The sequence below is a fragment of the Rhinolophus sinicus genome, linkage group LG01 (assembly GCF_036562045.2).
Source record: "Rhinolophus sinicus isolate RSC01 linkage group LG01, ASM3656204v1, whole genome shotgun sequence".
Lineage (NCBI taxonomy): Eukaryota > Metazoa > Chordata > Mammalia > Chiroptera > Rhinolophidae > Rhinolophus > Rhinolophus sinicus.
This window is the reverse complement of record NC_133751.1, coordinates 16,414,784-16,435,682: the sequence shown is the minus strand read 5'-3', so window position 1 is coordinate 16,435,682 and position 20,899 is coordinate 16,414,784. Positions and strand designations below refer to the sequence as shown.

The following is a 20,899-nucleotide window of genomic DNA, read 5'->3' as shown; positions in this document are numbered from 1 at the left end:
GCATACCATAAGCTTGGCATAGAATACACTTAATAATTATTGATTAAATAAATGAATGTATTTAAACTTTGAAGTATACCTTTGAATACATTTATGTAATTTAGATATAGATACTCTCCATTTCCATTTCCTGGGCTCACAGGAAAGTTCCATTTCCTTGCTTTTCTTGGTATTATCTTGGAGTCATGTGATTAAATAGGTTATCCTATTTACAGGAAGGAGTTATAAACATCATTTCCGGGCCTGTCCTTTAAAAGGTCTTCTGTGTTCCTCCATTTTTTAATTTTTCCAATCTCTACAGCTAGAAGCTGAGGATTCCAAGATAGTAGAGGCATCTGATGAAAAGTTATTGGATTCTTGAATCATTTCTTGGAGTTAGAAAACTTAGTGCATTGCTTGACTTTCATTACATTGCAAAAGGAGCAAGAAACATATTTTGTTGCATTAATTCTGGTGGCATATCCTGTGTTTATGATATTGGGTTGCAAGAATGGGAGACTACATCTGCTTTAACTTTCAAGCTGAGAACTAATCAACATGATCAAAGAGTCAAGAAACAAAGTACAGCCAATAATATCCAGGACACATTTAGCTCAAAATTTATTTATATGTTCTATCTTAGGAAGGTTTTACTGTGGTTCCACTGTAATTCCTAGTACACAGAATCTGAGCATTTAAAAGGGTCTTTGAGGTTGTTATTTTTTTGTATTTTTTTTCAACCACTGTCTATGTAGGAACCATGCCTGCATCACCCTGATATGTGGTCCTCCAAAGGTAGTTATGCAACCTCAAATTCAATGTGAAGGGCAGTTTTAAATCTCTAGCTGCTACTTGTTCTACTGATAATGATCAGAGCATAGAGTTAGATAAATCCTTGGATAGTCCTGTCCAAAACATTCATGGAGACATTGGGTCCACAAACAAGGTCCTTGTACGTTGGTCCTTTTCAAAACATCTATGAGCATATTTGATCCATGCCAAATGATGCTTGATATTTGGTCCTCTCAAAAACATCCATGTTTAGGAAATGTCAAACATCCCATAATGTTTATTTATACTTTTGGTTTCCAGGATTACTACATAAAAAATATTTTCATGTTTTATTGGTCCAATAATTGTGGTGTGGCATAACTCTTCTTGCCTCAGAAGCCTAGCTAGTAATGGCACATGGGTTTAGGTAGATGGGTCAGTGTGGACAAAATGTCTCCATGGACGTTTTGGACAGGACCAGATATCAAGGACATTTTGGCATGAATCAAATGTTTCTGTGAACATCTGGGACACGACCTAATATCAAGGACCTTTTGGCATGGATCAAATGTCTCTACAGACATTTTAGACAGGGCCAAAAGTCTGCTATTCAGGTAGACAGAGAATAAGTAGATGATAAATAGATGATTATAGATGATAGATAGATGATAGATAGATAGATAGATAGATAGATAGATAGATAGATAGATAGATAGATAGACAGATGATAGATAGATGATAGACATTTCTATCCTAGAAACAGGATGATATAAAATTAGAAAACTCACAAACATTAACTATTTTATTTAATATCTGAATGTTAAGATTATGGAAGAAATGAATAAAACTTTTCTGTTTTAAATTAGGTCCACTGTTCCTTTGGAACAAAATGTAGAATTGAATTCTATTTCTTATGTAAGAATATTACAAATACTGAGCTACAACATTCATTGTATTTGCTTCATCTCATTGTATTCTCTTCATCAGCTTTCTCTTCTCCAAGTTAATCGTGACTTTTTTTTTTTTTTTTTTTCCTCCATTTATCCATAGATTTACTTAAGGAACTTTTCCTGAGGTGATGATGAAATAGCCGTGATTATCTGATGAGTTGTTTACGTTCAGCAACAGCATTCTTTGGAAAACATTTCAGCTTATATGTGTTGTGAGAAGATAACAATTGAAGTGCCAAACCTCAAGTAAATTGTCCAACCACTGGGTATTTTTCCAATATAAATTACCTGTTTTTCAGTGCAGCATTTAATTTTGTCCATAACTATCAGCTGGAAAATATTTAATATGAAATAGCAATTTATAGAAATAACTGTCTAGTTAAATTGTGTTCTTTAGGAATCTTATTTTAAGTAAGCTTTCAAAGACAAAAAATAAAGACATAATTAACCAAGTTACTAGATTTGACAATTTTGGGGAAAATGTTTATTATTTCCCATAAGAATTTATGTTTTGGCTTAAAAATGTTTTATGAAAATATCAAGTAAATTTGCATCCTTATTAAGAGAGTAAATTATAATACTTACATGTCCACGTGAAACTCAATCACATTTTTTCCTATAAACAACATACGTAAGACAGGAATGACTGCTTGGTTTCAAACAGAAAAATACTATTTTGAGTATGATGAACAAATATGACGGTATTTAATTATTTTGCTAGTGATTTTTTATAACCATCCAACATACCCATATAATACTGATCTCACTTACCAAGCTACTTTGTTGGTTGTTAATGTTATTACTTATAGATATTTACAACTATCTAATATAGTCTCATGACAATCAGATGTGAGAAATTTAATTCTTCTAAGATAGATTGGTTTCATTTGTGTATAAATTATTCCCTACTTATTTATTCTTGTATTTATTTAGTTTGTATGACAGAGTTGATTTGCAGTATTTTTCTTGTCACTAAATTAAATCTGCCCAGCTGAGAAAGAATCAGCTAGAACAGCTACAGCTAATGAATAGCTAATGCTGTTTACCATGCAATTATCTTGCCTGAAATAACAGGATTATGTACAGCAGTTGATAGGATAATTTATCGGATATTACCCCTCGTTTTTAAAGGTTTCATCTTAAATCATGCAAAATGCATTTTGACAGCATCTTTAAGTTTCTAATTAACTTACAAAGCACTTTTGAAATATCTTTTCTCACATGTCATTTTTATGTATTTTCTCCCAATTGCTACTAGCTTTTTTCTAGTAAAAGCACAGTAGTACTACCTTTTAATTTTTGTGAAAATTACTCATACAAGGAGAATTTTCATGGTGAATGATTCATGGTGAAACAAATTTCACGTGGTTTATTCATTCCTTGGATCAGATTTTACATGCAGACTCAACTGAGAAATTACCCATTAATAATAATGTTTACTGTTTACATTTATTGAGTGTTTAGTGTAGGCCAGGTTCTGTTCTAAGCACTTTATATTTATTAATTACCAATCAATTATCTGGCAATGAATACGATTGCAGAAGGATTGATCCAAATTGGTTAAACCCTGATATAAAATAATAAGATAAGATTGACAATCTGTCAGTACCTTTTGATACTTGAGGGGGAAAAATCACTACTTTAAAGAAAGATTGAGCTACTTATGGCTATAATCCAGGGATTCACTGGATGCTAAAGGGCAGCATATTGTTTCTTCCACTTCCAAGAACTTGTTTTCCATAATAATATTTCAGTATTATTTCTAATCAGATCCCTAAAATACCATTGTAGGATCTTCAGTGACTCTAATTAAATTATACAAAATGTGATTTCTCCTTCCTCTGTGGATTTCATTCATTTCTCATGTGTACAAAATAATACACATTCAAAATAGGTTCAAGGCACAGGGTTTGTCCTGAACCATATAATGCAGATTTGCTTACCCAGCAAACTCTCTTGTCTCTTTTGCTTCCAGTAGTTAAGATTTTATTAATGCCTTAAGCTAATTCAATTTTTCATCCCTGTTCTTAGGCATAAGCCAATAAAAGGAAGAAGAGAGAGCACAATAGCAAACCATGTACATCCAAAGGAAATATTTGTTTGTGTATCTTATACAAATAATAGCTCTCAGCTCCTGCGAAAACTACTCAGAGGCAAGCTATACTCTCCGATTTGTTTGAACCTCCAAGGTATCAGAATATTTTCCTTTATACTTAAAATAAGTAATGACTCACCAAACATAGTCTGTAAAATCCAATGAGAGGTTTTCTTTATATTTTTTTTCTAAAATTCTGACAATACTATCTTCCTGTAGTAGAAAAGACAAAAATATATCATTGTTAAAACCTAAAATATTGACCCAAAATAGTGAGCCTAGAATTCTACATAATTAAAAGATCCACTATAAATGTACATATATATTTAATAAACTTTACAAGATACTTTCATTGTGTTAGAATCACTTTGGTCTATTTATTTCCATAAGCTTTCAGGTCATAATCTCCTCCTCTTTTCAAAAGTCTATGACTTCAATTTTCCTTCACAGTTGTTAGTCATTCTTCTCAAGAGAAATGATGTGGGAAATGATGTGGAATAGGATTCCCCTGCTGCTTTCAATCCAGAAGATGCTATGGGGTGGAACCCGCCTGGGGGTCCCTGCTGATCCTTAATGTTCCATCAGCATTGCCAAAGAGTCACCCTAACCAGCAGCTTTATCTACTTCTTTCCCCATGGAGGAAATACAATTATTGTCTCTGGGTGAGATATTCATGGCATAATAAAACTGCACCCTAAGACCTTCCGAAGATCATGATTAAGGAATTCACCCGCTCAGTCATTCATTAATTCTTATATTCACATATATGTACACATATAAATACATTTATCACACTCTCTACATATGTTAAAATAGTGACACTTTTTTTTATAAGACTGGCCATGTTTATTACACAGTGAAAATGTGACTTTAGTAATATGATTAGAATAGGTCATATCGAAATTGGAATGGGGATGGCTACAACACATATATCAAAGACCCACATGAAACTCATCACACTCAACTTACATTTCACCAATCTTATTTTCAAAGTTTTTTGCGTTATCTGATAATAATGCAAACTTTAGAACAACTCTGGCTTTTTATGCAGTAGCACATATTAACATAATTTAAAAGAGTAATACAAGAATTACACATCAGTATATATATTTAATGGCACTGAGATATTTATTTTTAACTTCTAATGATTTGAGCAAGTGTGTAGTAAAGTGAAGACGGTTTTCTTCATTTCCTCTTCCCTTGATTTCTACTTCTTTCAGACTCCACTTATCACAAATGTTCCAAGTATTACTTGAAAAATATTTAATCATTTCACAATGTATGCATATATCAAATCATTGTGTTGTACACCTTAAGCTAATATAATGCTATATGTCAATTATATCTCAAATAAATAGATAATAAATCTGATACACTAATTCAAATTTAATTATCAATGCCAATGTGTTTTGCTTTTCAGAAGCGTTTGCATTTTAAAAAGAGATCCCTAATGGAAGATTATCAAATTCCGTGACAACTTTTGAGGGACAATATTTTAGAGGATGGGCAACCTACAAAATAAGCCATGAGAAACAGCTTCTCGCATCCGTTACAAGACTAGTGAGACTAAGTGAGGCAATGCAAAAAAACAAATGACCCCACAAAGAGATGACTGAATGCATGTGGACTATATCACTCAATGAGAAAATTGAATCCAGATCAATTTGGCCCTGGCTGACAGTTGCAGCTTTACTACTTTAGAGGCAACAAGATGTAGTAAAGAGATCACGAACCTTAGAGTCCGTGTATGCCTATCACTTATTGGCTATCTTGTCTCAAACAACTAACTAAAGCTCTCTTGCCTTTGTTTCCTCATGTAATCAGCAACTCTGGTCCACAGTCCCAATTGGAACCATGTGTTATCGTATAACAAATTTACTGGAGCACAGCCACACCCATCCAACTATGTATTTTCTAGGACTGTTCATGCCTTACAATGACAACTGAGTAGTTGCAACAGAGACCATATGGTGTCCAAAGCCTAAAATATTTACTCTCTGGTCCTTGACAGAAAAAGTTTGCTGAACCCTGCTCTAGAAGTCACCAGATCCCAGGAAAATATGTATCCCCTTACTCACAGAACCCGCCCTCCCTCTAGCGTGTTCCGTTATCGATCATTACCTCCCTCTGTAATTTTCTTCACCTTTGGTTCTTTGATTTCACTTTCTGCCATATGCCTTTTATTTCTTTTAATAGTTCTTTTTTCATTCTCTTCCTCTATTTCTTAAATATCGGTGTCCCCAAAGATTCACCCCTAATTCTCAAGTACACATTTTCTCACATAATCTCCTTTACCACTGAAGACTGAAGAAATTCCTGATAGGCCAATGTGTACCTTTCTTCTCTCACCATACTTAACTTAGCACTTGACAAAAAAATGACAGTGAGGTTTTTAAGCTTTTTCCCATTTGCCCAAGTTCCTAGTACTAATCATATGGAATGCTCAGTAAATATTTGTGGAGCAAGTAGAATAGATTTCTATTTCCACTCATTCTCCCTCTTGAAATTCACCTGTAGATTAGATTCCTCCTTCCCACTGTGAGTTCTCATCAGTGTCACGCACCATCAGAAATAAAAATGTCTAAGAGATCTGGTCTTCCTACACACTGGAACGAAAAACACTGTTAAGGTTCTCATTCAGGAATTGATCCAATAAGCACAGAAATTACACAAATGTATTATATTAAAGTTAAAATGTTCTACGATCAAAAGAGAAAAATGAAGAGATCATCATGGGGGTAGCATAACAGAACTAAATACGATGCATTCTGTAAAATAAATAAGAAACACTAGCCAAAACAACTTAGTCCCTATAGTTAATAAAGAAAATAACACAGCTTCCGTAATGGTAATTGGCACACTCTTGTATAGAAACAAACTATCACATATGTAGAAATGCAATATCTCAATTTCCACCCATTTTACGCCATTGTATATATGACCATAGGTCTTTATACCTTCTATTCAGAGAACTCCCTACTGTCGTAAATTTTAACTAAAAGTAAAAAATATGCTTCTTGTGATACACAAAATAATTTCCAGTTGAAAATCTTTCAAGAACAATTGCTAAATATATAAAAGATCCTTCAGCAAGTGTGAAGGGACTAAATCTTAAAACCAGAGTCTGAGATGTAGTTCAAGACTGCAGTTGGTATTTGAAATAAAGTTACCTTTCTGCCTCTTGCCTTTTTTTTCTAAAAAAAAAAAAAATTCACTGAGCCTGAATTATGAGTGATATGGCTGCCTCAAAAATACCAGCCAACTTGGAATTACACCTTACACTGTTGAATTTGTTTGCAAATAAAATAAAAGCAAGGAGAAAAACAGATATAATTATGAAAGACACTAGAATCTGGGAAAGAAATTAAACCTTATTAAAATATCATTTCTAGGCATTAGCAGCAGTTCTACAATTAATAATATAACAGTTGACTGCACTAAGCACCATTACAGAAATTAAATTTTTATTTATGAACAGAAATAATGAAGTAACATAAAAAGATTGGGCTTGAGCTTTTCTGCTACTGAAGATTAATAATTGCCTAAGGTTTATATTCAGAATTAAGATACACATTTTGTTGTAGAGAAAGATAATTCATAGGGTGTGCAAATTCTCTTTAACCCTGGACTGCAATCATGACATGAGCAGGATGTAATTTACATTTCACCATTATTGGAGTTAGACTATTTCTACTATTGCTTATTTCATTACATGTACTAGAAAGACAAAAGTGTCTTTTTCAGAGGAAAAAAAGCAATATAAATGGACAAAAAACTTACAGTTTCCTTTTTAAAATGGAGCCCTTGGCAATAGTAAATACAGTGTTCTTATGGCTGTTGATGGAAGACATATGAAGAGATTTGTATTTTTTTTAAAGGAAATGACAGAAAAGAATAAACAAGCTGTGTGGAATTTCTTTTAGAAATTATTTAAAGATTGCTGTCATGTTTTACCCTTGTTTTATTTTCCAGGGATTTTAAGATTTGTTTTATAATATTTAGATTTTGTATATGTACATTAGATATACTTACATTAGATGTACATTAGATATATTTGCACAGCTTAACACACTTATGAACCAGTTAAGAAAACTTCATAAAAATTGTTTTATTTATAATTACTGTGCTTATTTTATAAAAGAGGAACAAATTGATTGCTTATATAAAGTTTGAGAATAGAAGTTATAATTGTCCCAAATTTTTATTTTGTCACTTGATTCTCCTGGAGACAAATTTTAGTTGATTTTTGTTTTGTTTTGTTTTAGTTTTAGTTTATTTGTTTTAGTTAGCTACCTCATTAAGTTCAAAAAGCAGAAAGGAGTTGACATTCATTCAGTGCAGATATACAGCAGACATTTTGATGTGTACATCAAATATCTCTATGTGTTGGGTATTTCTACCCTCTTTTTGCAGATGAAGAAAGTCAATCTTAAGGAGGTGTGCTTAAATCTAGAGCATTACATTCTTTCCATTGTATTATATGATCCAGTTAGCCTTTAATGTTCCTAAAAAACTAATAATCAAAATTTCAAAAACATAATTTTATTACTTCTACTGAGATTCTCTCTCTCTCTCTCTCTCTCTCTCTCTCTCTCTCTCTCTCTCTCTCTCTCTCCCCCTCTCTCTCTCTCTCTCTCTCCCCTCCTCCGCCCCCTCCCCCCCCCCAGGCCCTACGTACTAGAGAATATACAGCAAAAGGTTACAGTTGTGGTTTAACATTTTGGAGACTTGATTGAGGCAAAATGCTGATATTGTACCAGCCAGCACTTCTCACTCCAAAATTCTGATTTCCAAAAAGCTTGGCTCCGGGTGTTTTGCCAGTGTTTTCCAGGGAGAATAATCATGGCTCTTCTTGTCACCCCCTCTGAGGACACTGAGGGTTCCATTTTTTTCCCCACTCTGCCAAGTCCAGGCCTCACCATTCATTCACCCAACATCTGTCTTCAAAAATCTGTTACTGCTATTTCATCCGCTTTGTTTTCGTAAGTTTGTGTTTTGAAAAAATTCCCCTATTCTCATTTTAATAAAGTCAGAAAAGAAAACAGAGAAAAATGCATGTATTTAAGCCATCATGTTTGACTCACCCCACTCTCTCTTCTACCTATTCTACTCTAACTTTTCTTCCACTGAATGTTTACTTGCCAGAGTGTTTACTTACCAATAAATTCCATGATGCTAAATTTAATACAGATACAAAGCTTGTCAGTTATGTTCCTGAACTTGTTGCAATGATGTTGCTAACCTTTTTTGATATCAGAGGGATTATTCATTATGAATTTGTACAAACTGGACAAACGGTTAACCAAGTTTACTGTTTGGAAATGCTGAAAATGCTGCATGAAAAAGTAAGACGACCTGAACTTTTTGCCAACAATTCATGGCTCTTGCATCACAACAATGCACCAGCTCACATGGCATTGTCTGTGAGGGAGTTTTTAGCCAGTAAACAAATAACTGTATTGGAACACCCTCCCTACTCACCTGACTTGGACCCCAGTGACTTCTTTCTTTACCAGAAGATAAAGGAAATATTGAAAGAAAGACATTTTGATGACATTCAGTACATGAAGGGTAATATTATACAATGACAGCTCTGCTGGCCATTCCAGAAAAAGAGTTCCAAAATTGCTTTGAAGGGTGAACTAGGCACTGGCATTGGCGCATAGCTTCCCAAGGGGAGTACTTCGAAGGTGACTGTAGTGATATTTAGCAAGGAGGTATGTAGCCCTTTTTCTAGGATGACTTTGCGAAATTAATTATCAGACCTCGTATTCTATACCACCTTACTTGTCTTCTTATTTAGTCAATGATACTATCTTTTTCTTAAAATATGCTTCTCTTTGAGTTTTAGTAGCACTGCTGAATCCAAGTTTTTCTTTTATAGCAACTGGCCTTCTCACTCTCCCTGCTGGTTCTACATTGAGAGAAAAATTAATAGACACAATAATCAGAAAATTCTTCAGATAACTGAACAAATCAAGAGGGATTAATTTTGTTTTAAATAATAAAAGACATAGGACAAGTAAATAATAATACAAGAAAAGGCAAAAAATGTATAAACAAAACAAAACTGGCATATTTGGTAAATAAAGCAGGGCATGATTATTTAGAACTACTCAATTGTTGACTCTTTTTTTTTGGTGATCATTGTTTCATATACTTTATTCTTATTGTGAAATACATTCCTTGTTAGTTATTTCACTAAATCTCTTAATGAAATTGTTATTCTTTATTTATCTGAAAATGTCTTTCTTTCACACTCAAAATGATAGTTTAGCTGGTTGACAACTATTTTTTCCCAGCGTTATGACTATTCAGTCCACAAGCTTCTATTGTTACTTTTAAGAAACCTTATGTCAGTTTTAATTTCTTCTTTTCTAAATAACATGTTTTTTATTTTTGTATTGCTTTAAGATATTCCCTCTGCCTTTGGTGACCAAAAAAAAGTGGATAAATGTTACGATCTGTAAAAAGTTTGAAAAAAATGATAAACTACACATTATATTGTTTGTGGATGACTCATCACTGGATTCTTTCTATTTGTTCATCATTTGACAAAGCACCAGCTTCAAAGCAATAGGTGACAAAGGAAAATAAGAAACTGCTCTGTGTTTTGTTTACAAATGAAGTAGCCACCAGCCACGTGTTGACTGTATTTTAAAAGTAACAAATGAGACTGAAGAACTGAATTTTTTATTTTATTTAATTTTAAACAAATGTAAAACCTGATACTCAAGAGTAACAAACAAAACAAACAAATATGTACATATACACAATAATGGGGATATGTAAAAAGGACACGTCAGTCAACTGAAAGAGCTCCCAATGACCAAAGTAGGAAAACAATGTGAGCAACAAAATCAAGAGGATAATAACCTAAAGCAGAAAACAAATATTCATAAGTCCATGCTGATATAAGTAATTAATTGAATAAATAAATAGGGAATAAGAAACAAATTTCCCTTGCAGAAGAATTCCAAATAACTTAGGCAGGTACTTCATCCTGAAATAGGGCCAGCATAACTCCTCATATTTTATGTGTAGGCTCTTCATAGTGAGTTCCTTCCAAAGAGTACAGTATGGAAGTGGTGGGGGGGGCGAATAACTTTATAGAGGAGCAAACTGACAAACACTATCTCAGCCAGGTGATCAAGGTCAACATCAACAGTGATAAGATGCATTGGCAGTATATCAACTATAATAGTATATCCTACGTCATGTTGATAGTATAAGTCATGATACTAGCATACATACAGTTGATACCTCAGATACGTGTAATGAGAATATTTCCTCTGTGCTTTCTACCAAAAACGCCCGTAATCCCAGTATAATCATGAGAAAAACATCAGACAAATACCAATTGAAGTACATTCTACAAAATACCTCATCGATACTACTCAAAAGTATGAAGTTCATCAAAAATACAGGAAGTCTGAGAAAATGTCACAACCAAGAGGAGCTTAAGATCTGATCACTAAATGCAATGTAGTACCCTGGATGGGATTCTGGAATAGTAAAGGGCATTAGATAAAAACTACGATAATCTAAAAAAGTATGGGCTTTAGTTAAGAATGATGCATTGACAATTGGTTCATTAATTATGACAAATGTATCATATGAATGTCATATATTAATAATAACAGTAAGTGGGTGTGGGGAATATGGGAACTCACTGTGCGACTTTTCTGTAAATTTAAATCTATTCAAAATGAAAAGTTTATTTAGAAAAAAAGATATTTAAATGCCAAGGCCTGGGCCCACAACACACAGCAATCCACCTCTTTGAGCAACAACTGTGTTGTGGGCCAGTCATTAAATACTCAGGGTATTCCAAGATTACGAAACTGTTTGAATATCAGCTTTTAAAAATAAAAATGTAGTATTAAGAACATTGGTGTGATAATATTCATATCACTCAATTATGAGCACTTGGATATGTTAATCTTTTTCCAACTATAAATTTTATGAAATCTAAACACATACCTAGTATTTCTGATGACAATTTAGAGTCCTAATTGAGATTTCCATCAGTATAAGTAACACATCAGCCACAATTGAAAACTCCATATGGTAAAACAAAACAAAACAAAACAAAAAAACGTAAAATACCTCTAAGAATTTTTCATGTTGAAATGATAAAATTTTGGAGATTTCACATCAAATAAAATTTATTAAAATTAATTTCACCTGTTTGTTTTTACTTTTTAGCATACCAGCTAAAAAAAATTTTAATTACGTATTTGGCTTACTTTATATTTCTAGTGGCCAGTGTTGGTCTAAACCACTATGCTGTATGACCTGAAGTGAAAACCAAAATTAGTTGTCTGCAATTATTGGGACTTCACATTCTCTGCTAACATACTGAGTGTGACTAATAAAAGATTTAATGATCCCTCCATAAAATCACAAATATAAAATTCCTCCAGTTCCTTCTCATCGCCCCCACCCCTGCCACCGTCGCAAGCATCAGTAGAAGAGGAGCAGAGGAACAGATCTAATCCACTTTTTAGAACTGGATCTGTTATTTTAAACTTCATCCACATTGGGACTATAAGGAAAAGAGCTTGGGCTTTCAAGAAAGTTAAGCAAACCTTTGACTATTTGTCAGCTCCCTAACCTGTGTGACCATATGCAGGCTTACTACGTTTCTCTCAGGCTCATTTTTCTCAACTATTAAGTAGGAATAATAATAATACTTACCTTGCATTATTATGTGAAACATAAATAACACATATAAAATAACTGGCACTTTGTAGACAAACCAGTGTTAATTATTTTTACCAAGGTTAAGTAATTATTCACTCCTTACACACTACTTTTAAAGTGAAACTGATGTCATTTGAGAACCAGATATTTTAATTCCTAATATTATTCCATGATGATAGAGTATGTGTGTTCATGTGGACTCTACCCCAGAAGAACCTACAAAATAATTGGAAAGGTATTGGCTCTCTTAAATAAGAAAGAAAAAGGACAACCAACCTGAATAAAAGACTGCATTTATAGCTCACTCAGATTCTTTCACTTATAATAGACCACATGGAAAACAACGGAGAACCACTGAAATCCCTAAATGATGACTACACAGATATTTTTAGTATCTCCCTTTGTGTTACACGGTGTAAAAATAATTACACCGTTGCTTCAATATATTTAGTTGTTGAATAAAAGCAGGACCAATCTCTAAAAGAAATGGATTTCTTAGCAGTTAAGGTCTGTATTATCAAACTCAAAATTAAATAGCAATTTCCCCACAAGCCAATCACACATTAGGGAGACCATCACTGTTATAAATTATGTAAAAGGCACAGAAAATTGCTTCCAAGGAAATTTCAAATGCTTCACTAAAAATGAAAGTTTAACATTATTTGAATTTTAAACAGAGTGATATAGACTAGAGGGATAACAAAATATTTCCAGAGTTCTGATCACACACAACTGTTGATACCCAGACAGTTGACTGGGGAAATAGAAGAACAAAACAAAGGCCTATAGTTGCTTTTATTTAAACCCACCATATTCATCTCACAACTCCATTGACTACTATCATTTGCATTTATTTCTACTTTAACATTTCAAAGAAGAAGCAATGGTTCTTTTTGTATAATTAACATCAACTTCTGTACAGGTTTGAAAAAAGATGCATTTCTTTTGTTAAGAATTTATTATACATTGTTAGCTTAGTACTTTGCCAGGAAAAACACGTAGGGCAAGAAACAATGCAAGAAGTGCTAAATGTATGACCTTAAGATACGTACAATGTTGGTGTGCAGAAAGGGATATGGAGTAAATAATCACTTAGAAAATTGAGCCCCTTAGCATGTTTAAACTTTATTTTTTTTATAATTCAATATTTCTCTATAAGCCTTTAAGAAGCTTTGAATATTTTGGCTGTGGCTGTATTACAATACCAAGGATGGGGATTCATAAAGCCTTTACATAATTTTTTGTACAATAAGAAGTTAAAATTTAATTATTAACCTGTAAGGTTTAGTTTGCCATTTCTGTCAAACATATATAATTTGCTTCTTGAATCAGATGTAATCTCCAGTGTTGAAATTACAAGATTTACTTTGGTTTTATTATTAGCTTTTCCTTTCATTATTATTCACTTTGATTCTCTGCTATGTCTCCACATAAATTCATGTGATGAATTTATGATTTTTTAAAATAAGACCATAACCCATAACATTTGCAAATTTCATGATCCAAACAATCTTTTTGAGATGTATATGTCACCAGTCTTTTACAATATCTCAGTTGTAACTATAAAACAGATTACAATTAACCATCTCCCAGTTTGCCCAACCATGTAAATGCTTGTTATTTTTGTTGATTACATAAAACAGACTTTTTATCGTTTTGGCAAACAAGATACAGAGGCTATAAACTAAATAACAGAATGGGCCATAAATTTTTCCTGTTAAATCAAGCTCCATTTCTGGCCTGAGAATACATGTAGTATAATGTAGATTAGATATATTTTTGAAAATATTATATCAATTTCAATATATTTTCTTTTCTTTAATAAGAAATGTGTGACAGATGTACTGAAGTCAACATTCAGTTGACAGAGATTACAGATCAGGCTTCATTCAATGTACCTTTGGGGTCAATTTGTTTCACAGGGGCAGATAAATCTAGCAATGATTGGCAAGCCTTAATGAAATGAAACTTTCTAATCTTTGACCAAGAATTTTCACTGGCTCCATCTGGCAGTTGTCATATAAGGAGAATAATACTAAGAAGAGCAGTAATCATAGAAATTTGATCCACGTGTATAGCAAAATTAGGTAATGCAGGATGAAAAAATTCTAATTTCAGCCTTAAATATTTGGTTTAAAGTGTTAACTTGATCAGAGTAGCTAGAAAGTGTGCCAACCATTTCTGAACCACTGACAAATTTAATCATTAGTGTTGAATAATCAAGTTCATGTTTTCCACAGACAAAATAATGGAGAGCTATTTGGAGGTTAAATTTTCTAGTTTAGCAAATTAATTCATATAATTTGGATAATTTCCAATGTTCCCACTTTCTTTGACCAAGGCTACATTACTCTCAGTTGCTTAATGCTTGGTTGACAGAAAAATTAATTAAAAAGCAGTGGTCATAGCCATGCCAGTTCCCTAAACGCCATTCAGATTTTTCCAGACAACTTTTATTTAAAAACAAAAACAACCAATCGAGTATAGCCTTATGTGAAAAAACTCATCTTTTGATGATTGACATAATTTGATTGGCACAGCACATTAGGAAAGGATATGAGCATTAGACAGTATGAACAATGATATATATATTTTTTATAATTGGGCATTAGTTGTTATAACCTTTTTGAAAATGCGGTTCTTTGTACCCAAGCAGATGCACCTTACCTACCTCAACCATTGAATGTGTATTTCAATTTACTCTCACTGTAGGAAGAACAGATTTGAATTCATTCTGAACCTATACTGGATAGAGTCTATCCAGAAGTGTAGTTACTTGATGGCGAGTATTAAACCCAAGGGCTTACAAGGAACACCTTTTGTTGTAACTACCCAATCTACCTTGGAACTTGATCAAACTGTAAAGAGATGAGAATCATGATTCCTTAACACATCACTACCTCCTGACACATCCCACTAACTCAATAGGACTTTTATTGGAAGTGATTACATAATTCTAAATGGTTTCAATCCCACAGGATCACAAACACTTGAAAGTATTATCATCAATCCACATATAACTGGCATCACAATTTCCCCATTCTGAGGATTTGCTCTGAAAAAAAAGAGAGGTTATAAAATCTATATTATGTCTCCTTTCTACTTTCAGAGATTGGTGAGGGAAGTTAAGACAACATTCCTTCTAAGTCTTTGTATAACTAAAGATGACCATCAATGAAAGAGAGTTCTTTGTTTTGGTGAAACATTGTAACTAGTCATCAATTTTTATAAATGGAGCACTTTTAGAGCTACTCTGAAAAAAAAGTGTGGGGAGGAGAAGAGAAAAAGTTATAAGTGCTATAAACTTTGAATTAGGAATATCTTGAAATTTGAAGATACAGTTAACAAAAAACTAATTATCTTCCTTAGACTGCAATTAAAGCATGCTGACTTATTAATGCTACTATTCCATAAAGCGTGTGTGTGTGTGTGTGTGTGTGTGTGTGTGTGTGTTTCCACCTGGATGTACACTTTTTTTCTTGGATTATCAAAACAGTTATGCTTTTAGGATTTCCTTCCAGTTTCAAGTTTTATCTTAAAATGTTGAAATTCCCTCTGTTACCCCTAAGCTTTCAGTCAAGTGTACCATGCAGCAATAATCCTATGTTAATGGAATTCTAGACAATTAAGTGATAAGAATGTGAAAGGTAGTTTTGAAGCAAGTGTCTTGGTAGCAACATCTTGCCAAGTGAATCTAGTCTCAGAGCCATAGGGAGCCATCAGCTAGAAGAGAAAGTTGCAAGTGGAACTGAGAACAGCAAGACGACAATTTTGAACTGTGCTTGGGACAGGTGACCTTGGAGAATGAGCCTTTGGAAGCTTGTACAGTGACACACAGCCACCTATTAGGAAGATAGAGTGTTTACAAACTGGATATGAAGAACAGTGTCTAAAGGAGAAAGCAGATGTTTGGTTTGACTACACTGTGATTTCATTCTTGCTTATAAATCGCATCTATAGTGCTGATACCTCTGGGGATATATATATACATATATATATGGTCTGGTTCCTAAATGTGTATATATATATATATATATATATATATATATATAGTTTGGTTCCTAAATTTACCCACTTTGAATACACTCACGTACAGGAATCAGAAATACGACCATAGATAAGTGCTGTTTCAGTGCATGTCCTCTCCACTTCCGTAACAATGCTCACAACAAAGCATTGTCCAAAGGTGGCTGCTTTTAAGTGAACCCCAGGATATGAAGACTGAAAGGTTTTCTTAGTGAAATTAAATTGCCCTCTCTTTGTATGCTCTTTTGCTATATTTTTTAGTTTATCAGATAATGTTAGCAAAGTGTTGCAATAATGAAATACCAATATTCATTTATAAGTATTACTGAGATGCCTTAAATGAACCCAAGTAGCACGTAATGATTTGGGATAGAATGTTCATTGCCTAATCAGTCCATAAAATATGAGTGAATATTTAATCAATTAGGTTTCCTTGTTTTATGAGCCATTTAAACGTTTATGTTGTGGTATAAATGATAGCTCATAGATTAGGAATTTTCCAAATAAAATGCACTGGTTGAGTTTGTTGCACAAAAATGAACATGCAATTAATGAAAAGCAATATAGTAGTGAGCAATATTTTATTTCTAAAATCAAGTTTTCTTATATGATGAATTCTAAGATGTAGACATGATATCCTTTAGTAAAGATATTTGTATTTTGTCATTTTTGTCCAGTGGGAAAGTGGCAATTACCATTGCATGTTCTAATTAATGCAACATATACATTAATTATCAAATTCAATGAATTTAAGTGTTCTATGAAATATTAATGGGACTCATCTAATTTGCCACTCGTGAATCAATTCAATACACCTTATTATTAACATATTTTGTTATGTTAATGATGATTGTTGGAATGCCTCTAGGTCACCTAAGGTGAAGACCACCCTTGCTTGAGGATTCAGCAACGGTATTAGAGGATAGGAACTTTCAGTCCAACTATGACCTCCAGGTATGGCAGATTGGCCATCAATTACAAATGGCCGATGATTTAATCAGTCATGCCTCTGTGATGAAACTTTTGTAAAATCCAAGGATGTGTTACATGTTTGGTCTTTGGTTACACCTGGTGATTCACAGCATGTGAAAGCATTCACAAGACTCAGGAAAGTAGGAGAGCAAAGAAAGTTTTATTGAAAGTTGGGCAGAGAGAATGCCCATATGACAGTGTCTAAATAAGACAGCTGCCCCAGGTAGTAAGGAGAGAAACACAGGGAGATAGGGAGGGGATGTGCAGCGAGGGGGTGGCAGGGGGTATTGTTGGGGGTAGTCTCAGAGTAGATAACTGCAAACTGCACTAACTTCAGGTTAGCATTTTCTTATAAAGGAAAGAGTAGGCAAATTTTCTTACATCAGGAGATGTGATGTCTGTCTGACATATAGACTGTCATTTGATTGACATACGCAGGTTATATAACCAGTTTCTTTTTACGCATGCTGTTACCCATATGCATACAGAAAAACCCATGGGGTGGGGGGGGACAAGCTATAATGTTAATTTTATTCTAATTACATTATAATTAGGCTGGACTTCAGACTACAGTAAGACTCCAGCAATCTGCGCAGGCTTCAGAAACCAGCTAAATCCAGTTGGGGTCTTAGCTTCCTTTTTCAGAGCTGTTTGACAGCTTAATTTACCTCTAGGGGATGAGCCTGGGTGGCCCCTGGGGAGGGGATGCAGGCCTGGGCAGTCCCCTTTAGGTTTACTTTTATTAACTCTTTTTCTGCCTCATCATTACTGAAGAATAAGAGTTCTTGTATCGTCGCAGAAAGGAATTCCAGGACGTACAGAATTAAGCCACACAAACAAAGCCAAGCAAGCAGTGGATTTATTAAGAGAAAGGAAATAGTATACTCCCCAAATAATGGTCATGGGCAGGCCAAGAAGAGGGCAACTGTGCTGAAGAACAAAGAGGCTTAGGATTTTACTAAAATGAGGATGTGAAATATTCAAGTTTTATGGGTGTTGTCTCAGGTGTTCCCAAGTGGGTCCTGGCTGACCATTCTTTCCCATGGGGAGGTAGGATTTTCTTGTTCTTACTTGGCCCTTGTTGGAACTGCCATGATGACACAGGGAGTGGAGATTTTTTTCCTGCCCAAAATGCTAATAGTGTTATAATCCATTACAATTAGCTATAGCTGCACCTTTTCTTAAGAATGATCTCATCTCCTCTTTCCTTTGTTTCCTGCACTTTGTCTTTCCCTTCCTCCCCCCCTTTCCCTGCCATCCTGTTCTTTCTGCCTATGGTAACAGATGGGTTTTAGAGAGCTTCCAGGTTGGGAAACAGCCAGGGTTGGAGAACAACTGGATTAGAGAACAGCCAGAATTGGTGAGAGTGGTGCCCTCAGAGAAAGCACAGAAATCTCTGAACCCTATCACACATACCTTACCCTATGCATCTCTTCCATCTAGCTATTCCTGAGTTATATGCTTTTGTGATAAATCCATGATCCAGCAAATAAAATGTTTTCTGTGTTCTGTATGCTGCTCTCTCAAATTAATTGAACCCAAGAAGGAATCGTTGAGATCTCTGATCTACAACCAGTAGGTCAGAAGCATAGGTGATAACAAGAGCTTGCTACTGGCATCTGAAGTTGCTGTCAGGGTGAGGGGCAGTCTTGTAGGTTGAGGCCTTAACCTATGGGGTCTGATGCTATTTCCAGGCAGGTATCGTCAGAATTGAGTTGAATTATAAGATATCCAGTTGGTGTCCCAGAGAATCCCTCAGATGTGTGGGGAGCCCTTTACCATGTTGGAATCAGTGATACATAACGCTCTCTCCATTTGAAACTGTCAGTTGCTTCTGGTCTACTTACGAGTAGTTTCTGCCATATACCTGGACTCTACCTTCTGCAATTTATTAATCCTTTAGAATCCTACTCTTCCTGCCTGGTTCATTTAGCTTCTCCACTGGCCACAATTTTTCTAGTTCCCTGACCCAAGCCCCTCATATTTTAGCACCTCACTTATTTATAATTTAACTAATACATGCATGCATACTTGGCTCAAAATAAGCACTCGATAATTGCCTGTTGAATGAGTGAATGAGTGAAAGTTCCATTTTCCAAATGTACAGGTTGGAGGTCAGGAACCAATGTTCTGTGTATTTTTCTCTGTACCTAACACAGCATTAAGTATATAAGAAGTACTACAACAGATTATTAAACTAAATAAATATACGAATTCTGTCCGCTTGCTTGGGTGAGTGAATGTGTCCGTTTGCATGAGACAGAGTATATGAGAGAGAGAAAAACGAAGACAGATAAGACAGGACAAGTTACTTGTTCACCCTTGGAGAAGTTAATACAGCATTCAAAGAGAAGCTTTCTCCTGGATGAAGATTAAATATCAGTACACTGTTGTTCAACTTTTTGTTCTCTTTTCTAAGATACTTAGATGAAAAAGTTAGTATTTCACTTATATAAGTTAAGGTTTATATTTAACTTTTGAAGATTGGTAGCCTTTGGGTTTAATTTATTTTCTATTTCCTTGTCTCTTTCAAAGATATGCACTTCAGAATACCATCTCCCATAAACTTAGACTTTTGATCTTGCTGTTATTGTCTGAAAATTAAACCTCTATGTAGTCGAGCGTTGTACTCAATTATTTGTTTTGTTCTATGTAAATAAGTGACTTCGATATGTCTATAGAAGAAAGTGATCCTCAGATAAATCAGTGAAATGCACTAAGGAGCATAAAGACACAGGACACGTCCCAAATGAACTTTCAGGGCAACATCATCTCTGCACAGGTGAGTCAAGATGCTTCAACATTGTCCACTGAAGCAGTGGCAGCGATGACTCCTCTCTACGTTAGCCAGCACGCCAGTCCTCCCGTGAGTGCCCTGCTGTTCCTCCTGTCGATGGGCAGCACACATCAACGGGCCGCTGCTACCCATGCCAACCTGAGGTGGCCCCTGCAAGGAAAGATGGAACTTTCGTTCCCCACTTTCCTCTCTGTCAATACTAAACTCAACAATGGCAAAGCCGAGACTGTTCCTTGAAGACCTGACCCCAACCAGAGAACTCCCAGAACCACGTGTGTTGCCCAGGTAGTAATGGAGCCCTGTGATGGGCTCAGAGGAGCAGAGCTGAGAACATAGGAGAATGTGACAAGCAGTAAGAGTTTCCCTTACTAGCCATTTGCCAGCTTTGGCCTGTCTATAAACCTTATGCCTTTACAGGGTGTGGTACAGAGCAGGCGCTCAAATGTTTTTGTTGAATGAATGAAAGCATTTGTGAGGTGGGATTTCAATAACAATTAGATATATGTACACATAGTCTATGGCCAGTACTTGGTAACAAAAAGGGGTAATTAATGTTACACCCACTATTCATCCAGCTCTGTTGGGTGATGAATGACAATGCAT

At 34.6% G+C, this 20,899-nt stretch overlaps 1 long non-coding RNA gene across 1 annotated transcript; it reads right to left on the bottom strand.

Moving 5' to 3' along the window:
* Positions 1 to 2,255: 2,255 nt before the first annotated feature.
* LOC141572078 (uncharacterized) lies at positions 2,256 to 6,417 on the bottom strand. Its single transcript, XR_012497192.1, has 3 exons — positions 6,307 to 6,417; positions 3,935 to 4,008; positions 2,256 to 2,316 (listed from the first exon to the last, which is right to left on the bottom strand). It is a non-coding gene; the product is annotated as an uncharacterized LOC141572078 (long non-coding RNA).
* Between the last annotated feature and the right edge of the window lie 14,482 nt (positions 6,418 to 20,899).